Raw genomic sequence first — 13,068 nt, 5'->3', positions numbered from 1 at the left:
AATACTTCATGTAACGGATAATTTAAAACGGTGCAAAAATTATGTCAAAGTGACGAAATAATTTTTGAGATGTGTCACTGATACTTTTTAGTGCGATAAGAAAGAAATTCGCGCTTGCGCGCCTGCGTAACGATTGTAAACAAAACAACGCCTTGATCCGTGAACTCCCAGCATCCCCCAAGGCGCGTGATTCAAAAGTTTTTGGCTGGTAGGTCTTTAAGTATTTTTCCAAGAATTTTAATAAAAAACTTTTTTGAGTTGACGTATGGTACGTCCATTCGGCATACGCATTTTGACTCGACGTTTAATACGTCCATTCGGCGTTTAAGGGTTAAAAGCTGAACAAAGTGAAGCAAAGATAACAGCAAAGAAAAAACATACAAAGTAAGTACTTCACCAAACACAGTAGACCCCCTTATTTATGTTCTCGGGATTCGTGGACTCGCCCTTTCACAGATTTTTCTGTGGAACCTATCTAAAAATTATTCATTGAGAGGACTCACTCATTCACGGGTTTGTCTGTGGAACATATCAATAAAATTATTTGTGGGGTACCTCATTATTTGCCAATGTGAATTTTTTTGTACAGCAATATTCTGTATTTTCATATTATCTACATACTGTATAACGTGACAAATTATTACTATAATAATATATCATAGAGGTACTTACTAGCGATGAATGTTGATTAAAGATGATGATATTAGTTGTGCAGTCTGATGACAATGAATATAGACTGCACAGCAAAGTAGATAAGTTATATCTCTGAGGGTGCCTCTTCACCTTCTTCAGGAGGCGCCTCATCAGGGATTTGAAGAAGCTGCATCATATGGAGGTACTTGCACATTCTTATGGTATTATGATGTGGCCCTTTCTTCATTTTTATTCCATGCCTTGACCACTGTCTGTATTTGCTTGACTTCCCTGATCAAATTATACAGACTACAAAATTCTTCAACGTCCTGGTCTGTTAGTGGGATAGTAGTAAAGAGGGCAGCGAGTTCTTCTCCAAGAATGACCTCCCCGAGTATTTTACCCTCTTCATACTCGTTCTCAATGCAGGCAACTGCACTTTGTCATGTGGTAATGGCCTGCTACTTCTCCATGACTTTTGCCCTCTAACATAATACTCATGCCTATTTTCTCCTCATCTGTCACTAACTGTGAGGGCCTTTAACACTTAAGCTCTTTGGCAGAAGCCTTAGGAGAAGCAGAACATTTAGAGGACATTTTAAAGAATATTCTTGGTCTGTAGTATATACTGCAACACACTCAAAACACACACAAACAATAGAACATTGAACTGCATAGGTCAATTGGGCATGAACTGCACACTGATATTCTACGCATACTGTACATTTTATGAAATGTTTTTAGATGATTTCTAAATATTATACATGAAGTGTTTTAGGATGATACTTTAAGTACACAGAGCACATCTAAAATACGTAAGACAACAGGAATAACAGGGTATGTATGTTTTTGTCTGCAGTATGTAGCATTTTCATATATAGGTACTAAGTATATTTTCGTGACTAAATTGTACATTTTATATGATTAAAAAATTATTAAATTTCAAATGGTATTACAGTTCTGTAAAAAGTTAATGTAAGCACAGCAAAATTTCAGTAACATAATTTATTTTTCTTAAAAGATGCTTCATCCAAGCCAGCTTCCCGCAGATAAATTAATCTTATGAAACTGTGTTGCTGTGTTAGAGTAGTAACCAGACGAAAGGATACTCGACACACTATTGGTTGTTGTCTGCAAAGCAGCCAAACCAAGAGCAGCACTCATTTTCCTTGGCACTCAATGGCTGTAGGTCCTACACTTGGCGTTAATTGGTTGAAACATGAGTCCCATCTCGTGGAGATGGAATTGTAGGTATTGTGCACCTCTCCTTCATTAGTCTCACTGCATAGAAAGTTACTGATATACGCAGATGTAATTGCATAACTGTGTTTTATATATCACCAAATACCGTGTGAATCATGCAGAAAATGGTTCATAAGAAGTGCCCTACTCCTTCTAAGGCTTCTGGCAAAGATCCTAAAATATAGAAGGCCGTCATGAAGCTCGACAAGAAGGTGAAAGCTCTCGATATGTTAAAGGAGGGCAAAAGATTCACAGCAGTTGGCCAGCATTTTTATGTGTATAACAGCACGGTGAGGTACATTAAGAAAAAGAAAGTGAAATCAGAAAAAGTGTATGCATGACCTACTTTGGTACAGCTAAAACAGTGTTGACAGTGCGAGATATAACAATCATACAGATAGATCAAGGATCAAGGACTGCTGTAGGAAAACATGCCCCTTGACGCCAACATCATACACACGAAAGTGCGACATCTCTGCGAGCATCTATCAAATGATACAGAAGGCAGCAATGTAGAGGAACAGGAAGGTGGCGATCTAGAGGCACAAGGCAATGAAGAAGGGTAATTAAAAGAGGATGAAGAGGAAGAGCCACAACTGGGACCGTCGTCAGCTCCCCTAGGTTTTCAGATGAGCAAAGGATGGTTTCACCAGCTCCAGAAGCAGTTCCACCTAATCTATTTCCCTACACGGAGAAGCAGCATCAGCTGACAAAGAGGCAGCCGTGAAATATCAAGAGGCCTTCAAGAAAAAAATCCAGGGGAAAGGATACCACCCAGAATAGGTGTTCAATAGGGAAGAAGATGCCATCCCAAATGTACCTTATGAAGGATGAAGCCAAAGCCTCTCAATTCAAAGCACAGAAGGATAGGGTTGCCCTCCTTAAGTGTGGGAATGCAGCTGGCTTTTTGCTGAAACCAGGCCTCATTTACAAGGCTGCACACCCCAGGCCACTTGACAATAAGAACAATTCGTTGCTGACTGTATTCTGGATGCATAATCCCAAGCCCTGTATCACCAAAGTCCTTACAGAGTATTGGTTCCACCAAAGCTTCATTCCTCAAAAACAATACCTATGCTTCTTGGGCATGGAGTTCTTGATCTTTATCGAGTCCAGCTAGAGTTCCTCCCTCTTAATACCTCCTCTCTCTTCCAGCCTATGGACCAGGCTGTGATCCGTGCCTTCAAGGCACTCTACACCGGGAACTCCCTCCAGCACCTTGTTGATGCAATGGACCATGACAGTGAAATTATGCAGTGAGTGTATTGGCATAAATTCATGACTGCCTCGTGTCTATCATCGACCAGTCACTGAAGGACATGAAGAAGGAGACCTTGAATGCATGCTGAAGTAAGTTGTGGATGGATTGTGTTCATACTTATATGGGCTTCTCTCCTGAGGAAATCCAGCATTCAGCCATTAATAAGGCAGTCCAGTTGGCCAGAATTCTTGGTGGTGAAGGCTTAGACAATATCACCGAGAATAAAGTCGCCACCATCATTGAAGCCCACTCTGACCCCCTGACAGACCAAGATTTGAAAGACCTGATAAAGTCTGCCAGCAAGGAAGAAGACACTCGAGATTCAGGAGAGGAACAGTAGCAGGAGGAGGAGGGTCTGACTTTGGAATGCCTCTCCCAAATTATTCAGAGAATAATCAACAATGCTCGGAATTTGTTGCAATACGGGAACTTTACATGGAACGCTCCTCAAGTTTCAAATATCCTTGATGCAGCATTGGAGTCCTATAATAGGCCATCACCACCTTGAAGAAGCAACGACAGCAGCTGGCAATCACTAAGTTCATCACACATACGAAGAAGGATCCTCCAAAGCCTCCCCAAACCCCTGAAGTAGTGCCTCTCGAATTGCCTGAAGAAGTGCCTCCCACACTGCCTAAGTCAGTGGCTCCCGAAGCACCTTCAGGCGCCCTCAGAGGAAATGTGATTCCTCTGCTTAGCTGTGTAGTCTACTTTCATCATCATCACCTTTACTCAACATTCATTATCCTATTTATGTACTTATGTTATACTAGTTTATAAATTTTTGTAATGTTCACATATGTTGTAATAGTGAATAAATTTCTCATGTTCATACATATTTTTGTACTTTCTCTATCTCTCTCTTGTGAATTTACATACAATTATTTCCCTTGTAAAACGAAAACTGGACACCTTGAATAGTAACTGTATGAAAGAAAACATGCATGACTAAATACTTATGGGGGGGGACTGGATTATTTTCACACATACGTAACTAAATCATACAGGAAGTATGTATATTTTTAACCATAAAATGTAAGATTTACTTTGAAACAGTATTAATAATATTTCAGAGATTAATATGTACAGTAATAGGATGATATTTTAATGTATATTTGATGTAGGATGGTATTTTTGGGATACTTTGGTGTTTACCCATTCAAGATAAGCAGTTATAAGTAATTTTAGAGGGGCTTCTAAGTATTCGCGGATTCTAGCTATTTGGGCGAGGGGGGGTGGGGTCTGGTATGCATCCCTCACAAATACGGGGTCCACTGTACTTGGAGAGCGATACAACCATCTAACTTGATGAAAATGGTCTGCGCAAACCACTGATGTTACTCAGGAACGGGCAGAAAACTAATTAGGAACACCTGGTCAGTTATACCTGTTACTTCTGAAAGCAGGCACATGCACTAGCAATGGTAAGACACTAAAATATAGGAAGGTAAACACCAGTTAGGCTTAAACCTAGCTTCTCTTTTGTCATCTGTTAATTCTTAATTGCCTATGGAACTTCCACTGTGCCTGGGTTTATGCTAGGACTCTATCTTAGCCACATATGTCAAGACTATCTTGCTTATTCACTCAATATGGCAAGAGTTCGCAAAGCCTACAATATATCTAATTTTGTAAATAAAGTATAAAGTCTAAGCCATTTTGTTTAGTAAATTGTTTGCGTATAACTTCAGTTGCTGTATAGTTTCCTTGTGCTAAAAAAATATTTTAGTATTTCTTTTAATCTCTGAACCCTCTGAAATATAGTAAACAACTTTTACTAGTCACATTTTTTATTTCATGAATCTTACAGCCTAAAACTTTGTTCTTTTAAAGCAATTCTCAAAGGAAAGGGTAACACATAATTTTCAAAGTCCTATTTCAATCTGTGAAGAATCAAGTTAGGAAATTGCTAATGGATGCAAACTACTGTATAATTAACCTGGGTTTACCATTGTTAACATTTAAAAAGACAGACCTCTCCTTGTTTAAACAATGTTGAAAGTATAAATCTGATAACAGTTGAATTACACTCCCATATTGATTTTGAATACAAGATTTTCAAAGAAGACTGTTCTTTATTTTGAAAAGATCTTATTTTCACATCTAGGCCTTACTATGTGTTTAGCTTTTTACGAAAGTTATCTAATTAAAACAATGGCTCTGCACTTTGGTATCCTATTGGCCTATAATGTATTTTTTCATAGAATCTCGGAAAGCCAAATCCTCCATCCAGGAAAGGATGCCACAAAGAAAGGAAAATAAGAAAAAATTAAAACTAAATAAGAAATTAAGAATAAACTAACAAAGAAAAACCAAAAGGAAAACCAAATAAACAGTGAAACGAGACCCATGTGAATTTGTTAAAAAAAATTAACCCAGTTTGAAATTCTGTAGTTCCAACAAGTCAGCTAATAATCAGGACTACTATAACATAATTTGGCCATACCTGGAAGTCAGGGCACAATGCCTTAGGTTAGGCTAGGTTATGGGAAGGTTAGGATAGGATATATGTATATAATATATATATATATCTATATATATATATTATCATATATATATAATATATATATATTTCTTTCTTTTTTACAGATTTTTCTTCAGATTCACACTTATCCCCTGCAGTCACTCTAAAGTTCCTGCTTGTGACCTCAAACTTTGGTAAAATTCTATATAAGCAAACACATGTTTTTTTATGCAAAATGTACACATCCATGCAATTTGAAATATATAGTTGTAATCTTCCCTAACACAACTCACAACCCAATTAGCATTTCTTCAAAACTCAATCCCTTACACTTCTTCAAGACTCAGTCCCTTACACTTTCTAAGTTTTTAGTTAAATCTTTATCTCTTATATGACAAAAGCCATTGAAACCCAAGACTCATAAAACACATTAAAATGTTTTTGATTAAAGAACCCCAGAAACTGTTTGTTGTTTTTTGTACCCCTGAAACTTAGCCTAGCGCACTATAACAGTAAAATGTGGATGCTAAAGAGCAGTCCACACAAAAAAAATTTTAACATTAGGGAGGGCAAACATTAAAGTTAAGCCTAGCTTCTCTTTTGTTATCTGCTAATTCTCTATAGCCTTTGAACATCTACTGTGCTTGACCTTAGGCTACAACTCCATTCACTTCACTTTTGAAATATTTATGTAGTCCAACTTTTGAAATAATTATGTAGTCCAAGTTAAAATTCAGATTCATAATATATACAAACACTTGTAAATCCATAAGGGCCATGAACTTGATAATTAAGTCTCCAAAACACTAGAACTACTAAATGTTTTAAGTGAGCCCAAATATTAATAGAAAATCTTAAAACTACTCTTACGTTTACAGTCTACCGAAAACTAGACTTAATTGTTAGATGTAGCAATGCAAGCTGCTGGATGTGACCACACCTCAGCTACCACAGTAACAGAGACTGAATGCAGAAAGACTTTAATGGATGATGTGAACCTGGGTCTATAATAATTAGAATGCGCTGCATATATTTCTTGATGTATGTGTACAAAACGGCTCGTGTTGAGGATGTTTTGCTGCAGTGAACTTAGTGTCGTTTTCTGGAGGACTACAGCCACCCACGTAGTATACACACACACACACACACACACACACACTACATATATATATATATATATATATATATATATATATATATATATATGTGTGTGTGTGTGTGTGTGTGTGTGTGTGTGTGTGTGTGTGTGTGTGTGTATGAGTTTATTATTATAAATAATAAACCCATATTTATATAGAGCAAGCCTACTGGGGCCACTGACTAGAAACTCAAGCTTCCAATAAATGTGATTTTCATCTGAAAGAAGTTACTGTCCGAAGATGATGATAATATACATGGGTGCCCGCATCATATTTTCCACAGGGGGCAAATCTATATATTATATATATATATATATATATATATATATATATATATATATATTATGCAGTGGAAATGCAATGCCTATAATTTAAGCAAGATGCAAAAAAGGAAAAATATACCCATATATAAATTTTTTTCTAAGATTTGGGGGGGCGAGTGCACCTCTTTTCCCTACATGCCCCCGCCCACGATATATAATTAAATATAACTATATAATAAAGTTCCAGCTTTTCAATTTTCAATTTCCTCGAACTGGTAACACAAATTTACTTTACCACCTTCTGGGCAAAATTCCTAAAAAGTTTTGCTCTCGAATGCTTTAAAGTGCCATTTTGGCATACCGATTAAATCCACAGTCCCAGAGTGCTATACAGCAGTCGTGCGAGATCTTGCGAACTTGATTTCCTGCCTTCTAGCATATTCCAAGGATACATGATACATCATGTATGGTGGCAAAGCTATGCTTCCCATGAAGGTAGAAAACGTCAATGCTGTAACAGCAGTTTATGGGGGCCATACGGGATTGGATGAGTTTAAAGGAGTTCAAGAGAACATAGCCTTGTATGGCTTTGCATCTTGTCGAATTTAGCCAAAGCAACCAACAGTGCCAGCACAAGTTGTTACTCTCATGTTCATCTTGCAGTCAGCTCCTTTGTCTGGGCGGGAAAGATCTGAAATCTATCCAATATATCCTCAACTAACGGCCAGATAACTTAATAAGGAAATTAATATTACTCCTTTAATTTATTTTCTGCGCAACCAGTTACCAGTTTTACATATGCTAGGCCTGGCCTTTTAAAACAAACTGGAAAATCGCTATTCAAGAACATGCATGTGATGTTCTGATAAACTTATTTGCAAAATGGAGAATATTCATATATTACATGGTTTAATACATCTTCGACAGTTGACTGCTCCCTGACGTAAATAAGCACCGACCGATCAAAGCTTTTTTTTTTTTTTCTTCCTCTCAAAAAAATCTGTCCCTTACCATTTAATTTAGTTATGTGATGATTAAACGAAAGCACAGGGTAGGCGGGCTTGGCTTACTAGAAACCTGGTATCTTTATCAGCAGCATCTCGTAAAATTACGCATTGTTTTCCGGTTCCGGCTATTTAAGTACCATCAGTAAATTATATAGGCTACTTAAAACAAGAGAACAGTGCCATTCACCAAAAATACAGCAGTGAGCTTTCCTAGCATAGACGTTTACATGATCTGCTGTAAATTGAGTTTAAGGGATTCTTTCCTTACCTTGGTGCAGACGCCGGACAAGTTCCACGGATTTAACAGTGAAATTAGGCACAATTAATAAATCACAACGATCTGGTGAAACCGACAATCAACGACAAGAGACGAGACGTTCCGTCCAGCCACTCAACAGCGAACTTGATGTATACTATTACCCACGGGAGGGAACCGCGTAAGTAGTTGCCAGTTGGCCTATTATCACATTACTATTTGCTTCCCTTGGACTCTTCTTATTTTTCTCTTTCATTGTTACAGTTATATAAAGAGAGTGTGTTATAACGTAATGGCGAAACCGTATCCTTGCATAGTGAGATTTTTTTTTATAGGAACTATACAAATACCTAGCAACTATCACCTAATCCTTGCTTGTCTGCCATAATCAACGAGCGGGACGTGCATATGGAAAGTAAAATCACGTTGTTGACAAGTTTATCGACCCCCCTCTCTCTGTAAGCTTGTCACGTTTGCATGACTAGTCTGTCAATTCAGCAAGTAAAGATAGATAAACCTTAATCTGATCAGACCTAAGGCATTACGTAACAGCCGCCTCCGTTCCTCATCCCTCATCCATCCCTGGCGTGAGATAAGCGAAGTCGTACAATTTGGGCGCCGGCCAATCTCGGAAGCACTAAAGATCTAATGCTGAATTGAAAAGGTAAGTAGATGACGTAATCATTTATAACAACGTGGATGTAAAATAGAAATCCTATATACTAAATTAATTAAACAAACAAGATTATTGCCAAACAAATGAAAATGAACTGAAAATTTAAAAAATAAATAAATAAGAAACAAGAGCAACCTAAAAACATACGCTTCCTAAAAGTTAGGAAAACGAAGAAAGAATTGTTATGTGACTGAATATACCATCAAGGTAAAGAACTCAAATCCAGGCCTAAAGAACTTTGGCTGTAGTATACATTTGACGTTCGCTTTAAATGGCCCTGCGACCATTTAGCATCATGGATGCTCCACCAACCTCACTACTAAATCAATAAGCTTGTTGAAAGCAAGGTCTTTAGACCTTGGTTGAAAGAGGAGACCAATTACTGCTACGCTCCCAAAACAGTTATATATATATATATATATATATATATATATATATATATATATATATATATATATATTGTTTGATTTGGAAAACGGCAGCCATTTCCTCCAAATATCAGCTGATTTTTAGTAAACGCGGGAAACCACAACCCGCCAGCCAGAGGTAGGGAGTTCCCCAGTTGGGGGAATATAGTCTTTTGTCAGCTTTAGGGACGTACCTCGAAGGGAAGGATGTAGGCAGATTGGTACTTCTTAGACCTATATCTTAAGCTCTTTTTCCTGTGAACCCTCTGCTGGCTGTATGTGCTGTTTCCAGGATTTGCCCTGCTCGTGGGGGGTTAAGCTGACTCCCGACACCCATGGAAAACACCTGGATTCATCCCCAGTCGACTGCAAGACGCGACCTCGGACGGATGTCCGACCACCTGCCTTCCTGTTAGGCCTATCCAGGGCGTGAGTGGCGTGCCAATAGACCCAGGCCTAAGACAAAGCCAGGCCACGCTTTTCTACAAAGATCCACTGAACACGACATCCAGGTACGTCTTGTGAAACAGCATATTGCCAGTCCCTCACATCCTATTATCTATTTGATCCCCATTTTCCCAATTCAATTTCCAACCCAAAAAGAACTCATCCTTTTGTTCCCTCTCACTGCCTCATGGCCGCATGCTTCCCCTTGTGTGATCGTCCCAGACAAATGAAGTCATTGCATACCTCAGTGAACCATTAAAGTTCCTTGTCCCCAGTGTTAGAGAACTAAGCAATTGAAATTGGGCAATAAATCCTTTTTTCTTTTATCTTGTTTAATCTGGGATTCTTTTTCCAGATTCCCTGAGTCACGTGTCCCGTCTCTCTGCCCGCAAGTGTTGCATTACCCAAGTTTATGAAACTAGCTTCACGAATCCATTTTGAGCCAGCTATTATCCATTTGTGAGATATTATAAGTCCCAACGTGTGGACGCTGCATTTACTTTTCTCCAGGCCAGTACGAGCCTTTTGTAAATAAATAGCTGTAAAGTATTTAGCTGAGTTTCTGGCGACCTGTTGCTCTAGATTAAATATTCATTATAAATCAGTTTTACGGTAAGTTCAATTAATTTCATCTTGTCCTCCCTCAATTATTTCTGTTTACGTATCGAGCCTCTCTCAAGGCCGGGCTCATACGTAAAAATATATATATACACACACACATAATAAGATGCGATGGAGTTACAAAATAAAATGGCAAGAAGCAGCATTTTACTTTCTGTGATAACGAAAAGAAAGTTTTGCACGGTTTTAGTCAAGAATTGCATTGGTATTTAAACTGGATTTGTGAAACGGAGATTCTAAACCTACTTCAAGCATGGTAGCTGGAAAAGAAGGAAAAAAACTGCAGTATATCACAGTTGCAGTTGGGTGAAATGTGTCTATAACATGTTAAAGATACAAGGATCTTGCAGTTACCAATGTGAATTATACAAACTTATCTTGGTGTAACTAGTCATGATGATGATAAAAGACCCTCATGGTTTCAGAGATCAAGAACTGGCTGATGTGTCTTTTTATTTTTCTAGAGAAATAATTAACAATTTGTTTGTCACTTGTTAAAAAACCGAATTAGTTTAGTACTGAGCCAGACACCAGTGTCAGGATTAAAAAGAGCAAAGAAAACAAATCGTGCAATTGATCCGATGTCAGTATCTGATTTTGTTGTAGTGGGAAATTTAGCATGCCTTACCTATATAAATGCCAGTATTTCTGAGCGCAAGCTCCTTTACATATGAGAAAGTGGTTATTATTGAACCAGTTTACGTCCAAAATTAAGGGATGGGATTCTTGAACAAGTATTATTCACCTAGATAGGGTGAATGATTTGCCAAATAGCCAGTCAGCTTATAGACAATTACGTAGTAGTGCAGTCTACAGAGACTGGTATGCTCTACTCGCAGTGATTCCCCAAGGTCTCCGAGGACCCCTGGAGGTCCGGGAGAAGGCCCTAGGGGGTCTGCAACACAATGAAAAAATTAATACTTCTAAATGATTTACAGTCCAATGGAATTTCTTGTGAAACCTTGAGAAAATACTGTTTACAAATAGGACACTCATATTCACCTTATGAAACACTGTGGAGTACCCTAAATGTAAGATCTAGTGCTATTTTTACATGATTTTACTTTATGCATCTGTCTGCTTAAGTCAAAGCTTGTAACTCAATTTTTAATGCATTCCCTTCGTCCAATGGACTTGAAATTTTGCATGCTTACTCAATCCCGGTGACAATACAACCTTACGTGATCAGTGGGCCAGCAGTGACCTCAAGTGACCCAACAGCGACCTCCCCAGCATCTCGGGATTTGTATGAAAATCTTCGGGCTTTTTCATACCTTCTTTGTCTCGGTAGAATAGGTCAATAACTCTACGGATTTTTCAAACTTTTGCCTCGACAAGAAATCACATTAAATTTTTTTAGTTATGATTATAAATCAGTTGTAATTTCTGTCAAAACTAAAAAGTATAAAATAAAAAATCTTAAATTTTTCAAAACATGCTTTTATTATAATACACCAAAATATAAAGGATTATTTTTTTAGGCTTTTCTTGTAGCATTTAATTCCATGTTTGGAACTCACACTTTTACTTTTGTAGACTTGATTAATTGTAAGACAATCCTGGTGTCTCAAATATTTTGTAGTTTTTAGTGCATATTATAAAAACCTTTAAAAGATATATATATATTATATATATATCTATATATATATATATATATATATATATATATATATATATATATATAATATATATATATATAGATTTGTATATATATATCTATATATACATAATATGTATACGTATATATAGTATATATATATATATATATATATATATATTATATGTATATAGATATTATATATATACGTTACATATATATGTATATAATATTACATACATATTACATATATATATAACATATCATACATCCATACATTATATATTATATAATATATATATTATATATATATATACGTACATATATATTTGTTATATATACTATATACATATACATACGTATATATATATATACATATACATATATAGATAATATATATATATATATATATATATATATATATATATATATATATAGATATATATATATATATATTATTATTTATATATATAAAATTGCTTTTATTTAAGTTGACTTCTGCATCTGTCTGTCTGTTTGAGTCAAACCTTGTGACTCAATTTTTGACCTGCTCCCTTTGTCCAATGGACTTTAAAATTTGCAGGGTTACTCATTACCAGCAGTTCCTCGTTGGACGAATCGTTTGGGCGCTCGACTACTGATCTCAGGGTCCGGGTTCGATTCCTACTCTGCCAACGTGAAATCAGTGGAGTTTACCACAATAAGCTGTAGGTCCCATTGCCAAGTAACCAATTGGTTCCTAACAATGTAAAAATATTCAATCTTTCAAGCCAGCCCTAGGAGAGCTGTTAATCAGCTCAGTGGTCTTGTTATACAAAGATATACTTAACTTACTCATACAACCTTTGTATGAATATATTCGGATTTTTTATACCGTCTTTGACTCGGTAGACTAAGTTAATAACTCTACGGAATTTTCAAACCTTCTTTGGCTCGACAGGATATCACGATGTTTTTTTTAGTTACAATCATAACTAGGTTACAATTTCAGTCAATATTTAAAATATAAAGTGAAAAAATAAGATAGCAATTTAAAGACGCTTTTATCAGAATGC

The 13,068-nt window shown here is 36.7% G+C and overlaps 1 protein-coding gene across 2 annotated transcripts in view; it reads right to left on the bottom strand.

Annotated features, from left to right (window-relative positions):
* The window catches only part of LOC135196933 (visual pigment-like receptor peropsin), a 734,660-nt gene extending 726,238 nt beyond the window's left edge, over positions 1 to 8,422 (bottom strand). For both annotated transcript variants that reach the window (XR_010310514.1, XM_064223772.1), the window contains exon 1: positions 8,278 to 8,422. The gene's annotated coding sequence lies outside the window, so the exon portion shown is untranslated. The remainder of the gene's footprint in view (positions 1 to 8,277) is intronic.
* Between the last annotated feature and the right edge of the window lie 4,646 nt (positions 8,423 to 13,068).

The sequence above is a fragment of the Macrobrachium nipponense genome, chromosome 18, assembly GCF_015104395.2.
Source record: "Macrobrachium nipponense isolate FS-2020 chromosome 18, ASM1510439v2, whole genome shotgun sequence".
NCBI classification, from domain to species: domain Eukaryota; kingdom Metazoa; phylum Arthropoda; class Malacostraca; order Decapoda; family Palaemonidae; genus Macrobrachium; species Macrobrachium nipponense.
This window is presented reverse-complemented; position numbering and strand designations above follow the sequence as displayed.